At 43.3% G+C, this 18,849-nt stretch overlaps 1 protein-coding gene across 19 annotated transcripts in view; it reads left to right on the top strand.

Annotated features, from left to right (window-relative positions):
• LOC138588539 (neurexin-1a) overlaps positions 1 to 18,849 on the top strand; it is a 301,786-nt gene that overhangs the window by 260,084 nt on the left and 22,853 nt on the right. The window lies entirely within an intron of this gene.

The following is an 18,849-nucleotide window of genomic DNA, read 5'->3' as shown; positions in this document are numbered from 1 at the left end:
GTGTTTGTTTTAGCGAAGGAGGGGCCAGTTGGAAATGTGCATAGTGGGCGGGGCCTATTCAGATTCAGGAATTTTTAATGAGGGAGAAGGAGGAGATGCCTTGAGAGGATTTTTACAAGGTAATTAAACTTATTTTGCAGAAAAAACATATCAGACACAATTTATTATTTCAAGCTGAGCGTTTTAAACGTCTTAAACATGACTGGAGATTAAGTTCTACTCATTCCCCCCGCCTACTCTTATGATTAGAGCGGTTTAGATACCTATACCAAGAGATTCTACCTCAGCTTCATTTAGTTATTGTCAGCAAAAAAATGTGCTTTATTGGCAGCAAAAGGAAGTTAACTTTCTTTATTTTCATTTGACAAACATTTGAAGTATATGTTGTGTCTGCAAATTGCAATCCAAACTACTAACCCACACAAGTCCAATGGCATCACTAGCTCCTATAATGATCAGATCTTCTTCATGGTCTTCAACCAATGAGTACTTCCTGGTGCCATTTTATCCTCTCTTATATTTTACACATTGTTTCACCGAATTGTTAAGTGTAGAATGTATCTAATGTTTGCATTAGAAAGTATTTCCATGCAAAAGCAAAAACAACATCTTGTATGTTGCAGCTTTTGGAAGGGCTGGTGGACTGAAGGATGGAAATGTCCAGCTTCAGAAAGATAGCCTTTCATACCACATGATGCTTGATCAAAAGCATTTGACAATAAGAGATAGCACCTGATGTAGCTGTTACCCTCCCTGCAAAAAAAGACCAACGCCTGCTATCTAGAGTAGCCATTGAGAGCTCTTGACAGTGATGGATCCTCACCTACATTGCTCCGTATTATCAACCTGGGCCAGCACACATACAGTATATAAATCTCATGAGCGGTCATAGTGTGAGGCTGCCATCCACCAGCAGAGCTGTCTGCTCGAATATCCTCTAAAGTTGGTTTCAGCTCCAGCATCATGGAGGGACACGATGTAGCAACGGTGCTGTCGGCTGAATTCTGCCAACATTTAGATTTCCTGACATGCTAATGCTAAGCAGGTAATTTAAACTAGGTTCACACGTTGTGTTTAGCATGTTAGCATTAGCTATTTAGAGCTGAACACAAAATGTAACTCACATTGATGGGAAGGTCATTAGTCCTGTAGGGATTTGGATATGGACCAAAAAAGCCCTGACCTGCCGGTGGTGCTTTTGCTCTTGGGACCTTGAACACTTACTGTTGCAATCATATTAGAAGAATTGTATTGTTTTCAGGGCGATATATTTCTTTAACACAACTATAATATTTGACCTCATGGCGTTTCATGCTCGTCATCTTTCTTTCATTACCCTTTTCTGCAGAGGCCAATTTCTGTTTTATAGCTTGTTGCTGGAAATTCAACAAATGCAGATTATAGCCAGTTCCGACGGAGAATGGATGGCCGCTATGTCACATCATTGCCACCAAATAGCCAATTGGCCCCACTGTTTCTGAGTTAACCCTAGGTGAGGTGGGTGTAATGGCCGTTAGGGGGAAGTGAGGAACATTCAAAACACATTGTGTGGGCCATTTCATTTGCAGTCACAGCACATGGTTCAGTTCCAGCTGAACTGGCTTGTAGTGGCTGTGTTTGTCTTGGTCCCTGAGACGAGGGGCAGAAACCCGGCCTCTCCATAATTCACAGGGATAATCGAAGATTTGACATGCTGCACCGCTACACCTTCAGTGCAGCGTTTGGGTACCTGCAAGCCTCCCTGGCTGACTCTCACAAACACACTATAATAAACTTAGTGTCACAGTAATCTTGTGGTGAAAAATCTTCTGGAACTTAGCACCCAATAACTGCTCAGTGTGCAGCTTCTCTGCTTTTATAATCATCCATGCACTACGTCTCTTTATTGTATCTGGTTCTACCTCCAGGCGTCGTTGTGATTGTGTAGATACTGGTAGGGATTATTGTTTTACAAGCTAAGGCTGCAATAAGTCGGCACAGCCCAGATTTAATACTAATCCTGCATGCATCAATATTCAGACCTGAGACTTATCTCGGGTATTAGGCACTCCTCAGGCAACTGTGCACATGCAATGCAGGTTCTCTAATTGTGCTACAGATACGATACTCGGATTTCAGTTAAAGGATGACTCAATCTTCATGTAAGATGCATGGTGAACTACTTTGAAATTTTGGCTTCGCCTCTCTTTCGCAAGCAAGTTTTCCTTTGAACCTTGAAATTCTGAAAAGACCAATCCTGCAGCCTCACATACTTCTACCTGTTGGTTGTGAATTTAAAGTCATATAAATTTACTCTTTACAGATATGACAGAATGTTTAATTTTGAAATGTAGCATTACAGCCAGTTTGAAGTCACTAATGACCAGAGCGCTCGGCAACAGTCACTGTACTACCGTTCCTGAGTATTTTCCATGACAGGCAATGAAAGACCTGTAACCTAGAGCTACTTATGACCTGGACTTTTAAGTTACAGAATATACTAGGGTTTACATTAGGCCTTTTTTCCATTGTGTTTTACAAATCAGAAAGTTTCCGATCAACATCCTAAAAGATGACATCGTATAGCCACTAACCAGGTCAATTAAATGCTGCATTTGGTGGGTAGGATCAAGTTCTGTTGTTGGACAGGCACCAATAGAAAATGGTTTTTATTCATATTTTCTTGTACATTTGCATTGAATGACTTTTAAATGTCAGCACTGTTAAGTTAATTGAAGCCCCAGCTGCATACTACTCTATGAAGTATGCAGGTGGCAGAAAGTACCCAAGCTTCCTCCAAGCTCTCCACACTCAGGTACGCCCCTCGGCACACATCAAAGACGGACCTGTAAGAGGCCCGGCAGCTCTCTCAGTGTAATACTATCAAACCGAGGGGATGGTGCAAACAGAACCTGTGATAATGGCGACGCTTTAAAGGAGCATTTCGACTGGAAAAAGCCACTGTCAGTCAAAGCTGGTCTCTGTAATCAATAGAAGCAATAACAATTGAAATTGGCGCCATAGCTGTGGAGAAAGTTGTACAATCAGCTCGCCGTTTCGCACATTCTTCATTCCTACAACACCCAGCGTGCTTTGCGCCTCTCCCTCTGAAAGGAACAGCCCAGCGAGAGACGCTGGAGTGAAATATACCATTTCGCTGCAGGCAATGGCTCAGAGCGGGACAGCATCTGAAATAAGACGAGAACATACCGGTGGATCGTCGACCGGTCTGCAGTCTACATCTCAAACCTGACGATTTTGAATGAGACATGACATCGGAAGCGGGCGTCCTTGATAGAGGAAGTGTAGTTTAGCGAGCTCCCTGGCCTGGATGTTTTCCAGGACCCATTGGAGAAGCGGATAGCGAAATTGCATTTTTTTTTCTACCAAAATGGCATTAGCTCCCCATGATAGCATGAAAGGACTGAGGTTGAAAATCGGCAAACTGGCCCTTTAACTTCCAGCTGGTTGTGTTCCTGTAGTAGAAAAAGCCTCATAAATAGCTTACATCACCAACCTGCAATTACTCAACTTTTTCCTGACCTACTTTTTTTTTTACACAGGATTAGTGTTTACCTCGTGCCTGTCTCAAGTTAGTTTAGTCGTTAAGCAGCAAACTGTGTACAGTAAATTGTTTTGGATTGACAGGAAGAAACTCGATAAGTCAGAAGGCATTTTTCACCTAATGGGAAAAATGCGAGCCGTTAACAAGAAAGCCCGAGCTGAATTCTGAATAGCTGGCGGTGCAGATTGATTTCTCTGCTCATTTTATTGCAGTATAAAAAGCATAGGTTGTCTTTGTTTGTTCATTTTATGGCATTAAGATTTAGGATTCCCATCTGTGTTTGTGCCGGTGTCAGCCGTGTGATCCCAACTCTCTCTGCTGAGTTTCATGATGGATGGTTGTTATTTTGAGACGGCTTTTATACATTTTGGGAAGTCATAGAGAGAGGAGAAACACCAGGTTATTGCAGGTAAATGGTGATGTATGCAATTAGGCCATCAGTGAACAGAGTCTGCCCAGCGCGTCTGAAGATGTCGGTGATACGGAAGTGCCTCTCTTATTAGAATTAAATTGTCACAGTCGTGAAAGTATTAATAATCTTTTTTTGTACGTAATTAAATTTCTTCATTTTGTGAGTCTTACATGTTAGATAAAGATTTTTTTTTAAGTGGGAAGAAATACGATTAGTCGCTTAAACTTTGTTCTTTCACTTTGAAAGTCAGGCTTGTGACTGGGATTCAATTAATCTGATGGATCGCCTTAAAGAGAAACAAACACATGCTGAAACATGGGAGCTTTAAGTACAGTAGGAGTTTATTCTGTTGAGTCTTCACAGAATCTAATCAGAGCCTGTTTTGAAACATTAATATCCCTGCTCGGAAATTACTGATTTGCGGAGCTGATCGTACATGATTCTTTCCTCTCGCTCTCTCTGTAGTCTCCTTTTTCAAATTTGTCTTAATAGGAATTTCTTGTCACATTGCAAACCAAGTGGAACTGCTTCTTTGACTCCTGCAGAATATCTATAAGACGAAAAGTCAAATTTCTCCCCTTGTGTGCCAGCAATTAAAAAATGTGCACATGTAGAGCAAACGGAGAGGTTAGCGAGGAACAGGGAGGAGGATTAATCAGCGAGGGTTCACTCATGTTGGAGCATAAATTGTCTTATGGACTTAGAGACCTGCTGCGGTGTTCAGTGTGAGTGTCAGTGCCCTCTGAGGTTGTGGTGCCTTCAATAATTCACAGAAAGAAAACATCCTCGGGATAAGATTTCCCCTGCAATGCAGATGTATGGCACTGACCATCACGCTGCTCAGATACTGTAAGCTTAAGGGGAAAAAAAGAGCGATAGTTATCAGGCGGCTCGCTTCACGGACAGGTGCACTATTGATTGTTCTGCTTATGTTATATTTATTGTCCCTTATGAGCAAAGGCGCCAGGGAGCCGTGATTGAAGGAGACAACGGGGGCAGCACCGTTTATATAAGATGCTTAACATTCTGGACTCGACAAAGAATAATAAATGATATTACTACACTAAATGGAGAATCAATGATCCCTCAGATGTATTACTATTTTTAAACTGCAACACATTTATTCAGTAAAGTAAGAATGAATAAATCAAATGCACAGAAAATGTATAAACACGCACAATTAAAATCTGAATAGTGGCCACAAAAAGCATCTGCACATTTACAAAACTGTGGTAAAGCAAATAAAGCTAATGCAACTATGCACTGCAAAACTTTGCTAGCTAGCCGCTGATTGCAAACTGTAGCTAAAGTGTTAGCCAAAGGCACCAAGCACATGACATAGTAGCATAATTTAAAATATGATCTAGAAGATTTTCATTTAAATAAATGTCTGTTAAGACTCTATCGCTGAATGAGGTAACACAATGGTGACTGAGCCCACTGATGAAAGCCTTTGCATTTGCAGTATCACAGACCGGGTGTCTGCAGCGACTTTAGAGAAAACATCACAATCGTCGCCCAGTTAGCGACGCGTTTTCCATCAGCCTGCAGTGGTGCGTCTGCCAGAGAGGGTAGGCAGAGCTAAGCGGCTGCATTTCCGCTCTCTGCAAGTGTTGTGAGTAAACAGTAATCTACTATGGCTGAACAAACAAAGAAAAGATGGATGACTACAGATACAACTTCAATAATAAGTGAAAATCCAAAGAAAAAGAAACAAACTCAACGCTCAGATGAAGCAAACAGTCTGAAAAGGAAAGCGACCGTCGGCGAGGAAAATCAAGAGTTACAACCAGAGCCAACCGTGGACGTCACACATGCAACACTGTCTGGATATCTGGGAGGTGTGCTCCCGCAATTACCGTTTATCGCCATAAGGTGCCGCCAAAGAGAACGAAACTGAGATCTACAACTTCACAATGTTACAATACAATAAATGCAGCTTGTTCAGTCAGTCCTCATCCTCAGTGTCTGACATCACAACATCATCCGCCACGTTAGCAATTAGCATCCTCATTGTTGTAATAAGGAGTCCCTACATTTTTGCAGACATCATCACCTCTCCATTGTTTTTTAGCTAACAAACTTTCACGCCCACAACGCTTAAATTGTCCCTAATGCCAGACTAGAACCTTTAGTACGTTAATGTTATCTTCCATGATAGTCAGACTTCCAATGAAACCAACCATTGAAATGAAGAAGCAGCAGAGGTAGGGTGGCCATATTTTCAAACCTCCAAATAGGGACACTTTGATTGTACCGCAAACGCACATGTACTGTTGTGTGGATTTTTCATCAGTGCATTTTTCAGTAAAGTAGGTCGCGACAGTGCTACTTCCAGTCTGTACCCACTGTTTGTGTTTGCTCGTGTGGCTTTGTATGTTGGCATTTCCACCGTGGGCGACATGCAGTGTGTGCAAAACCGGGACATATTACTGTTTTATAGATGTTGGGACCTGGGACGGTCCCGGTCAAAACGGGATGTATGCTCACCCTAAGCAAAGGTAAACCTCATCGTCCCATGCATCCCTGAAACATTATAAGAAATGTTTTTTTTATTTAATTAAGCTTTATTCAGCTTGCTCCTGCTGGCTGACAATGCATATGAATATGCACGGTTCACCACCTTTCTAGCCACAAAAACAAAAACAAATTATGTATAATTCAGTTGCTGCATCTGCTAAAATAACAGTCATGAGATGAAAGCAGAAACAGGTTGTATAGCAGGATTTCTAAATTGAAACCTCTCCTGTGCACCACTTGTGTGTCTTGCTGACCTCGCCGTCTTACCCCCGACAGTGAGGTGAGTGTTGTTGTAGGTGGTCCTGGTGTGTTCTGCCCCAGGCTCGGTTATGGGTTTGTGGCCACCCAGTGCTGACAGATGGTAAAGGAGGTTTCGCTGTAGACCTGCGGTGGCCTCGGGCCTGCAGCGTTCACTCCCAGCGACAGACCTTATCCATCATCTCAGCCTCACCGGGGGCCATTAGGGAAGCTGCCCTTCAAACATTATGTTTTACACATAGAGACCATGTGACTCGCTGGTCCAGTCCACCTTGGCAGGGGTGAACATGCCAGTGTGTGGTGACTTGATCAGATGAATTCGTTTGAGTTGAAAGCAGGGCAGTCTCTCGCAGCAGGTACATGATATTTCTCATCTTATTTTGGATGGCTTTACAAGTTGGCTTAAATTGTCACAGGCAGGTTCTTCATACCTGCAGACATTATTAAGACAGTCGACAAAGAAACATCTTTGTTTTGCAGGTTTCACGCTGTTGGCAGCAACAACAGACGACCACAGATTGTCCCACTAAGTCTGTTTGGATGACAAAAATGAAACCTACGCAGTGTGAATGTTGTCTCTGTTGTTTAATAAAGTGTTGGATTGTGTGCGGAGGAGAATCAGACACTGACAGCTTTACAGCATGTTTTATGGAGCATATTGTTGTCTCTCAGGACATTTGCTGTTATGATTTGTAGAAACAGAAAATAGTCCTGGGCCAACTGTTGAGCATAAGATACAATTTGTGCTCCAGTGCCTCGCTCCCACCTGCATGATTCTGCTATCAGCTGCTTTATACATGACATTCATGAACACGAGCTCTGTGCCAACTGCTCATCGAGCCGTGCTGAGCTCAATCCATATTTAAAAGAATTTCCTCAAGAGCTGGTGGAAAGTGTTACATGAATCTAAATGCTTGATGCTCAATGATAAAAGCACTTGGAGTCAAAGACAAAAATCATGAATCCTAAATTTGATCCCTGCAGTTGAAAACTAATGGGCTGTATTCGGTTTGACAAAAACATACATAAGCTTTTTAAAAAGAATGGTTCTGTTTCTTGAATCAGACCAGAGGTCATCCCTATTTACAGGCAGGGATGTTGATTTAAGGGATGGCAAGTGTTCTGGTTTCCGTTTCTACTACGCTTGTAGTCCGAGTCATATTGACCAATCACGTATCGGCAGGCTGCAGCGTATGCAGGAAAAACAGGCGGAACGTAATGCAGCGTAATGACATCTCGGCTTCCATCAGCGTCATCTGACGACGATTTTGCTTCTTATTAATCTCTATAAACAGACACCTGCATGCTAACAGCTAACAATCCGTTCTAGATCTAAAATTCAACTTGAGATGAATTCCCTCGACGCTGTGTCACGAAAGCCGTTTAGCGATTTCTCGACTTCCTCGAATGCATCAGATCGATCCGGCCTCCGTTCAGCAAACGAGCATTTTAAAAGTTTTTTCTCCTCTTGAGGACAGACCTGACAAAGCTTCATTTAGACTCATTTAGACCTTTCAGCAAAGGTGAGACCCGTTAATTAAAGTACATTTTCTGTAAACAAATGCAGCACGCAGAAAAGGAAGTCTTGACTGGAAGTAATTTATCGCTAACCGCTGGCTACACGCCCGGCATGTTCACCATTGTCCCCAGAGGCTATATCGTCATCAGACTATAGCCGATGGGATCCCAGATTGTACCAGAGGTAATTAAGTCTGCAACTATTAAAAACCTTAGATTAATAACAAACCGTACAGATAATAAGAAGGCTGGTTCTCATCTTGATCTGATGTTGAACAGCAGATCGAGTGCTCTAAAGGGGAGCTGAGGAATGTAGAGGAGGATAATAGAAAGTAACATCATTACCACATGATTAAATTAAAGTAAAACAAATTCCAGGAGATACAGAAATGAAATAAAGGCATCTGCATTCCAGCAAATGAAGCCTGTTATTTTTTCAGACAAGTGGACGAGAGAGAGTAATGGAGAAAAGGCCTCAGGAGAGGAATATAACTCGATCATGAAGCTAAGTGTGTGCAATTTGAATCTAAATTTATCTAAATGAATAGTCTGCCACAGTTGACATTTTGGGAAATGTGACCTTTCTTGCCAGAAGTCTCAAGTCTATACAGACAGAGCCAGACGAGGCCCCTGTCCTCTGTTACCAGTCTCTGTGCTAACTAAGCTAATGCAACTCCAGGCTGTAGCTTCATACTCAAGTGGTGTCAGTGTTCTCTTTTAAAAGGCCAGTTCGCTGATTTTCAACCTCAGTCCTATCATGCTATTATAGGGAGCTAATATTATTATGGTAGAAAAAATATCGCTGTGTGCCTTTGGAGGACGCTATCCTCTTCTCCAATGGGCCCTGGAAAATCTCCACCAGACTACATAAAAAGCGTCACCTGGCCGAGGCCAGGGAGCTCGCTAAACTACACTTCCTCAATCTATGACGCCTGCCTCCGATGTCATGTCTCGTTCAAAATCGTCAGGTTTGAAATGTAGACTGCAGACCTGAAGATTTTTTCGAGGATCCACCGGTATGTTCTCGTCGTATTTTGGATTCTGTCCCGCTCTGAGTCGTTGCCTGCAGCGAAAACGGTTGTATTTCACTCCAGCGTCTCTCGCTGGGCCGTTCCTTTCCGAGGGAGGGGCGCAATGCACGGGGTTTTGTAGGAATGTAGAATGGGCGAAACAAAGAGCTGTTTGTACAACTTACTCCACAGCTATGGCTCCAATTTAAAATATTATTGCTTCTGTCGATTACAGAGAACACCAGCTTTGACTGACAGCGGCTTTTTCCAGGGGAGAAATTCTCCTTTAACTCTTGGAGGAAAATAAGCCAATAATAATACTCACATTTTTGTAAGAATTTGTTTTGAGCTAAATTTAACAAAATAAAAAAGAAAGCAGCTTTTTGCAACTCAAAAGTAAAAATAGTATCTTTAAAGGAAAGTCCAGTCAGAAATAGTCGCCCTGATCAGTCAGGCATTAGAAAACTGCCACAGGGATGGATTAGTGATGAAAAATCAGTTTGACTTAAGAGACTCTGTAAATGGAGCAAAATTTAGGGCTTAGCATTATTTAGAACTTTTCTTTTTCACAACTTCCGCCCTGAGTTTTTCGCTGTGGTGTCTTTTTCTTCCCTCTCTCCCGAACGAGCGCATCCCTCATTAGTCCTTGTGGTGGCACTCGGCCCTTTGTGAATGACACATGCAGACCTGCAGGACAGGAATCTGATTATGACGACGCTCTGTGGGAGCTGCAGGCGACCTGGTCTGCTGTTGTAGGGCAAAGCTGCTCTCCCTCTTCCCTCATGTCATGTTTTTGCAAACGCTACACATGGGAATTAGACCCGAGTACATTCATCTCAGCAGTGATGGCATCTATATTAGGATGACAAATTTGTTCCTGTCACCTGATGAGGGACTGGGACTGCATATCAAGACGCAGGTAAAGTCAGGAAGACAGCGATTTGTAGCCAGGCTGCATATCTCTTCCTCTGCTGCTCCCTCTCTCTCTCAAAACACACACAGACGCGTGCTTGGATTCGTCATCTATTTTTAGATTTTGAGGGAAGAAACATGAACATGAAGAATTACGTCGTGGCTTGTAGAGCCAGGCTATTTCCCCCAAATGACAAGTGCTTGTATGTTAGCATTTAGATCGAAAGCCCCATGATTACAAGCCATTCTCTGATAATTGTCATTGCTCCCTCTTTCTCCAGCTTATCCTCAGTGTATGATATTCCTCCTGGGCAGTTCCCTGCTCTCAGGCCAGATTACCACCAAGGCGAGCTACAGATGCACACAGAGCAACAGATTCGATTTCAGATAAGGAAAATATCAGGGCATCCAGAGGGGAAAATGCTTCAATGCTGGCAGATTTCATTTATCTGAGGAGTGTGAAAGCAAGGATAAGGAGGAGGGACAAAGTCGACCATGTAATATACTTCTACGGAGGAGCGTTTATGCATCGGCAGGAGAGAGAAGAACAAGGGGGGAGCGTAGGAGGTGGATGGAGGCAGATAGTTCTTATGAATTTCATATTAAGATTTTATCATTTAGAGCAAGTAGCTAACAGAAGGCATTCAGCCGTCTCCCGTGTAATCTGCTCGAAGCTGTATACTACATGGCAGCCGCTCAGTGTGCACTCTCTCTGCACCGTGCGGTGACTGCAGGCACTCGGCCATATTGTGTGCACATTATTTATATGTCGCCGGTAATAAATAATAAGCACCGAGCCTGGTTGGAAATCAAAATATCAACTGTTCATCATTTCCTACAGAATGTCTCGGGTGGTGTGAGAGGATGAATTAGGCACCAGTCATGGTTCACTGTGAGTCACAGACTGACATGGTGATAGTGTGACGCAGGCGCTGACTGGGAAGTGTGTGCGTGTTTAATTTATCGACTATAAAAAAAGAAGTGAAGAGTTTGAGAAGTGAAGAAGTGCTTTAAACCTGCCTTCTTTCTAATGGCCAGCAGGGGGAGCCTGTATGAAACCAGATGGGAAAATGAGCCGATTTCTCACTTAACTTATTACCTCAGTTAACGTGCTCCTGATGTTTTTATGGCTACTTTGAAGGCTTCTCCAATACAGCCTGATGTTATCTATTTCTTAATTATGGTTTAATTTAATATAAGATCAATGGCTATACTTTAGGGCACAGCTACCTAGGTTTAACACGATGCTTACAGGGCAGTGTGTAAACCAGGATAATGATGTAGCAATATGTATCGAACCTTTCATCCAAATATTGTCACTTAAAGTTGTAATCTCGAAGATCTCAGTTTCGTTCTCTTTGGCGGCACCTGTGGTGGTAAACGGTAACTGCAGGAGCACACTTCTCAGATATCCAGACAGTGCTGCATGTGTGACGTCCACGGTTGGCTCTGGTTGTAACTCTTGATTTTCCTGGCTGACGGTCGCTTTCCTTTTCAGACTGTTTGCCTTCATCTGAGCGTCAAGTTTGTTTCTTTTTCTTCGGATTTTCACTTATTTTGGAAGTTGTATCTGTAGTCATCCATCTTTTCTTTGTTTGTTCAGCCATAGTAGATTACTGTTTACTCGCAACACTTGCAGAGAGCGGAAAAGCAACCGCTTAGCTCCACCTACCCTTTCTGGCAGACCAAACGCTGCTGGCTGATGGAAAACGCGTCACTAACTGGGCGCCGCTTGTGATTCTTTCCTCTAAAGTTGCCACAGACACCCAGTCTGTAATACTGCAAATGCAAAGGCTTTCACCAGTGGGTCAGGATTCTTACTTTTAAAAAGAAGAAGATGGTGACGTTAAACTCCAGGGTTCAGAAGGGGTTAACAAACCAAAGGATGACGTCACAATGTCCAATTTTTAGCTGGTTTAATCCCACAAAGCGAGACAACTTTCCTGCTCACCAGTTTGAGCCTGAGCCATATCATACACCTCGCTAAGTGTTGTATTAGCACAAGGCCATAAAGATGACTCTTCCTGGAAAATGAGATGATCAGGGTCCTGAGGGGGCCTTCAGAAACATCAACAAAGCGCTGCAGTGATGCCTTGAAGCAGCCACGTTAAAAGGAGTCACATGGCAGAGTTCTCAGGTCCCCGAGAGGCAGCGTGTTTAATGAGGGCATCGGCATGTGTGCATTTTGAAGTAGCTCTGTATTCACCTCATTTCCATTTCTTCTGGTACAATACACCTTTACATTATCTCCAGCCGAACCCACTCTAATGCAGCCTTCTATCTTACACAGCAGAAGCCTTTTTGGCCCTGTGCACCAAGCTAGCAATTGACCTGTCACTGCTCACTCATCCCCAGGTCTTACTGTGTTATATTGGACACTAAATGTGCTGCGTTTACTGTATTCATTCTCTTGACTTTGCATGCACAACGAGACATTCATCAGAACTCTGTTTAATTACTGTAAAAGGAAAAGTCCTGAAAAAGTAGTTGCAGTATAAAAGTGAAGAGTAGCTCTCTGAAAGACGTTTCTACCGGCTGTGTCTGTGCAAAGTCTCCCCCTTAATGAATTTAAGCTGAAGTTATGAGCCTGTTTTGAAAATGTGCTCTACTCGCGCTAAAGTAGTTAACTCAGTTACATGCACCATGTCAGCCGGGACCAGGAAAAGTCATGTCTGGAAGTACTTTGACAAAAAAGACGATGATAACGTGCCGTGCAAGACATGTGGTGTTAAACTTGTGTATTATAGAAATAGTTCGATGCTTCACCACATGCGCTTAAAGCTTAAAGGAGAAGCCAGCGGAGACAGACAACAGGCAGTCTCGCGTCACTTCATTTGCAAGCCTTGTTAGCACACCTTGTTAGCACATAATAGCCTGCTAATAACGGACATGGTGACTGGAGATATGCTCCCATTAAGTGTTGTGGAAGGAGAAGGCTTCCGTGAGCTGATGGCGTTTGTTGAGCCAGAGTACCAGCCACCGTCACGCCGGACAACAGCTATGAGAGTGGAAAACGTGCATGTTACGTGTGAAGCAACACAGAACAGAAGTCCACACAGTCCGCTACCGCTGTGACGTTTGACAACTTTAAGTGAAGGGTCTGTTGAGGTCGTTCAGTGCTTTTGAAATTGCGCTTGCTTTCTATTATTGGCAATTTATTTACATGAATGTCAAAGTGTCAGTTGATGTTCTCTTACAGGCGTACAGCCTACTATTCCCGGGCCGGGAGGTCCGTGTCCGACGTATGTTTTTTTAACGGTAAAATAAAATGCACGTACTCGATTACTCGTTCATGAGGTAATTAGATTACTGGAATATTGAAATGTCTGGAAATGCCCATCCCTAGTATTTGTGTTAAAAAGTGGGAGGTAAGATGCTTAAATAAAGTACAAATACCTGAAAACTCTACTTTACTACATGAACTAACTATTTGTATTTCATCACCTCGCACCTCACCCCAGATTAAATGAAGTATTAAATGTTATTCAAAGTAAGTCCTACTTTTGATTCATGGCTCAGGGTGTTTTACAAATGTCATCACAAGGAAGCTTGGGAGTTGACGCTGTGAAACAACACTGTCTGTTGTTGGGTGCACCCACTGCGCGCTGTGCTGAAGCTGCCTCTCAGCACCTTGTTAGACTGTTAGACTGTCTGGGGTGCAGTGACTTCAGCCTGGAGGAAGATGTATGGCAAGACAGGAACATGTGGGTACCAGGGGAGGAGATGGAGAGCCTCCGACCATCCTTTTTTTAATGACACTCTGATACTCTGCCTGAGGTCCAGTTGCAGCAACAGCTGCTTCATTTTAAATAAAGCAAAGCCTTTCTCCCACGAGGGACGGTGTCTCATAACTTAGCAAGTGAAAACAGCTGTCCACCACAGCCAGTTTAGCGTTACGGCAAGCGCAAGCAGTCAAAACAGAAAGGAGTAGCAATTATTCAGAGTTAATTGCCTTTGAAAAATGCCAGCATCTTTTTGCATGAATTCTCTGGTGCTGTGAAGAATGGCACTACCTACAGAATGCACTCAGTGGCCTGCTCATATTCAAGAGCATAAAATACCTCAGGTAATTACTGACAGCTTTGAGCAATAAAGATTTATATGCAACCTCATGTTGTGATGTTTCTTACATTGACGTCGTTGGAGTCAGAAAAGTCAGGATTGTTGTTTCAGTCATCATAAAGCACAAAGCAGCAGCGTTGAGAGCTCTCTCTCTCTACGCTGAGCGTATCATTTCCCCCAACAATATCTTTATAGTTGCGTCTATATTTTTACGCTTTCATTGTAAAACAGATCACACTGTGATGTCCAAATGACCCAGGGGTTTTATATGCACAGCACAAGTACCAGCGTGTATTGGAACGTGTTTGAAGCAGGACTCTTTCATGATATTGCAGCTGTACAGAGAACAGGAACGCACCTGCTCAGTGAAACACTCATTTTATGGTTGACAACATTTCAGTAAAATCTCAACAATTCATTTCCTGGGAAAAATGAAGCACCTGGTGTTGTTTGTTTGTCTTTTGCATATATTTTTGGTCTGCTTATTGAGAGATGTTTTTTTGGCAGCGCCTGTTTGGAAGCTTTGTTGATCCATTTGCTGAGAATCGCAGGATCTGATGTAAATCCTCTTCAGCGAGGCTACAGTGCAGAATCTCTCCATTTTTACCCCGCTGCTTGTTCCCTATTGTTCATCCCTCTCCTCTGAGTCACAGAGGCAAGCTGTCGTGTCACCATGACGCCTCACATCAGAGCTTTTCTTTAATTGTTCAAATGAATCAAGATGTTTTCACCATGATAAGTTTTAAACATTGTAAGCATGCTATATATATGTACAAATCCATGTTTTTTTTTCTTCACATCTGAGCTGTGATAGCACAAAATGCCATTCCATTGTCTTCCGGCATTGCTGAAGTCTGTATGTGTGTGAGTGCATGATGTTGACAGCTTGGCAGACCAGCAGTAGGAAGAGTGTGGGCGAAGGCCAGGCGATACACGGAGCTGAACTCACAGTCTTAGAGGCCCACACGCCTTCATTATTCAGTTGGAATCTATTGAGCATCTGGGACTAAATTATTCATCAACATCGACCTAGTTCCAGGGTGCTAAGTTAGATACTTGGATGTCATCAGGCGTTCTGATAAGAGCTGCTGCTGCAGTGTGATAGCTGCCACGGGTAAATTCATCCGAACCATGAGCCGTTTCTATGCGCTGACCCGCCGCCGTCTCCCTCTCTCTCCCCGTCTCCCTCCCCTTCTCTTCGTCTCTCTCCCTGGCACATTAATGATGTGTTGCTGCAAGAGTGAAGCTTAGGACAACAGACTCCTCCCAATTAGTCTGTGCAGACCACAGCTCTGGTCAGATCTGGACACTAGCAGGCCGACATCAGTGTAAATCAGTGCCAGCAGGAGAAATAATGGCACGCTGTCCGAGAAGGAAGACGTACAGGAAACACATTCCTCTGCTTTCAGAGGCGTTTGGAGCTCTGGCTTCGAGGCATGGTGCCAATTACACATGAGATATAAACGACATTTTCAGCTGCAGTATTGACTTAAAATGGAATCTTAAGTGGACCCTCGATGCGATATATCTACAAGTTAATGGACATTAAAGAAAAATGGAGACCATACTCCGAACAGTTTGAACACTTCTTATTCTCTGTTCATTTTCAATATGTTCTTATAGTTAGCGGCGCTTTACCCTTCATCCTGTCATCATTGTGTGAGTCTGCACTCTACATCATGCTGTTTTCTGAACAATATGAAATGAGATTTTTCATTACTCAGTGATGAAGGTGATAAAAGCTGCTGTGTTGGTGTAAAAATAGGGATTATAATAAAAGTTAATATTAGAGACGATGTGATGGGTTACATTTCATACATGGCTAATAAAAGTCGCAGTGTGGTTTCACGTTTTCCGGACACAAGCCGCCGTACTTTTCTCACAGACCACTTCTGGTAGGTTCCCTCCTGGTGGGGTCCTGTCTGAAAATAGCGACAGCCCGTGGGGATGAGTTATGCAGTGGGACGCTTACAACTAATGGACTGAGCGCAGTATGAGTGTATAGACACCGTCATGAAGCATCACACGTAGTCAGACAAAGATCTGTCATGAGGCAAAATCTGCCCGTTCTGTGCGGAATTAAGCAGACAGGACGGATTTCATGTGTGATGATGATGTGAAGCTGTGAGCCATTTTCGCTTTGATTTTTCAATCAAGCCAGAATTTACTGTCTGATAATGGTGCAGCCTTTTTGGCAGTCTGAAAAAGTACTGGATTGAAAGCAGATCGTCGTACGCAACAGATTATGGACAATGAGTAAAAAATATCAATTTTCTTATTGTCACCAATCAGCAAAACAACAAGAGAAGCAGCTTGCAAAACAAGAGCTTATTTTCCACAAAACAGGGCTTACTACGGGAAAAAAAGAGAGAGGCGAAAGAAAACAGCGAGCATCCTCGGAGGAATACATTACCAGGACAGCAGAGGCATGCTTCGGATAAACCCTTCAGATGCCTTCAGTGTCCTCCTGACTTTCAGCCCGTCTCCAAAGAGACGTGTTGTGTGCCAGAGAGCATTCATCAAATTAGACCGCAGAGAAAACAATGTGAAAACCCGCGGCTCTCCATGGAGACATGCCGACAGGTTATCACAGAGAAGGTGTCTCTTGCTCTGGAGCACCCGGGGCAGCAGCAGCCCCTCTGAAGAGCAGCCCCCGCCGTCCCCCTCCCTCAGCCCAGTATAAGAGGGGGAAACATGCATTCAGGTGTGTACACATGTAGTGCATTTAAGTGAGGAGTCCATACAGTAGTTATGAGATGGTGGCGTTGGACACAGTGTGGACAGGCATTAGAGGGGAACCGATACGTGTTTCCAGCAGAATGAGACTGCTGACTAAGCTTTGGTAACACATGCAGACCTCGGTCGGTTTGGACATCTCATTATGGAGGACCATTATCAATCCTTGCAGATCGAAAGGCAGCATGACAGTGCTAAAGAAAGCACCAGGCCGCTTTTGGCTGAGTCAGGTTGGAATTTCCTGGTCCACATCCCCTCTGATGGTTCAATCAGTGCTCAAGCCAAGCGCAGTCGATAGCTTTACTCCACCATGAGGCCTACTTTTAATTTCTATGTAAATCTATGACGCCTTAAAGCTTATAGAATCTACAAAGCCTTCTATCTATGATACTTTAAGTCTTATGTACGTGACAGGAGAAATCAAGAACTACTATAAATAACCTTCAATCCATTGTGGTTACACGTGCATATTTGTAACAAAAATAAAGCACAAAAAGACATCCACGACCCAAGAAGAAGGAAAAGTCACACAGCTGCAGCTACTCAGGGCTCACACCTCGCGTTAGCCTCGATTGCCGGCCAAGTGTTGACAGCCACAGGTGTTGAGCGTAGACCTGAGTTGTCTGTTTTCGAATGCTGCAGTTTAGCGCTGGTTGCTGATGATCTTTTTGCAGCAGCAGGTGTTGAACATCACCAGATAGAGTTTAGCAGCACGAGGTAACGCTACACAGCCATAATGGAAGTTATATTCAGAGCTTCTTGGACAAATAAGGGCATCTCAGCTAAGTTTGCATGTAGCTACAACTATGCAAAACCTTCTGTAACTCACTGATTGACTAATTAAAAGAAAAAGCTTCGGCTTCCTCAGATGACTCAAACATACTGTTAAGGACTGCACTGATGCGTGCACATGCAGCGTTGTTGTAAGCAGAGGCAGGCAGATGTCAAACATCAGAAACATGATCTGCCACGCCCACACAGACTTGAGAAATAGTCTTAATCACAAATTTGACATCACATATGCATGTAGCCACATTTCCAGAGGGTTTAAGTATTAGACTCCACTGTACTTCGAAACTAGAACATTTGCATACGTCTGTTTCAAAAGCAGGATTCTCTTTATAGTATATCTTTGTCTTATGTGTTCCATGCGTCTAACTGTCTCCCCAGGTTCCCTCGGTGCGTCTCAGAGGAGCGTCTTCTCTGCAGCTCTGAGCAGAGGCAGATAAATGAGCTGTGCTGTAGGTTCACCACGGCTTCAGCACTTTACCGCTAGATTAATGATGCTTTGCGAGCCCAGAGCCTTTGCTTTTAGCATTTTAGAAGTACCTTCATAAAATGAACTACAGGTACATCTTGTTTATACGCTCGTCTATTGGAGCGTCCTTCCTGTGGGCATGATGCACATCGCATCAGTAAACCGGACTCTGCAGAGCAAATGAACCCTCCCCCCAAAAAATACAGTATTACTAGAAAACTTAAACTTTTACTTGTCTTTTTAGTCACTATCACCAAATGAGGTAGCACAATGGTGATTGAGCCTTGGCACACTGATGAAAGCCTTCGCATTTGCAGTATGAATAAATCACAAGCGGCGCCCAGTTAGTGACGCGTTTTCCATCAGCCAGCAGCGTTTGGTCTGCCAGAGAGGGTAGGCGGAGCTAAGCGGCTGCTTTTCCGCTCTCTGCAAGTGTTGCGAGTAAACAGTAATCTACTATGGCTGAACAAACAAAGAAAAGATGGATGACTACAGATACAACTTCAACAAGAAGTGAAAATCCAAAGAAAAAGAAACAAACTCGACGCTCAGATGAAGCAAACAGTCTGAAAAGGAAAGCGACCGTCAGCCAGGAAAATCAAGAGTTACAACTGGAGCC

Source organism: Semicossyphus pulcher, unplaced genomic scaffold, assembly GCF_022749685.1.
Source record: "Semicossyphus pulcher isolate SPU_LCO1_2020_fin unplaced genomic scaffold, fSemPul1.0.p SCAF_12, whole genome shotgun sequence".
In the NCBI taxonomy this organism is placed as follows: Eukaryota; Metazoa; Chordata; class Actinopteri; order Labriformes; family Labridae; genus Semicossyphus; species Semicossyphus pulcher.
This window is presented reverse-complemented; position numbering and strand designations above follow the sequence as displayed.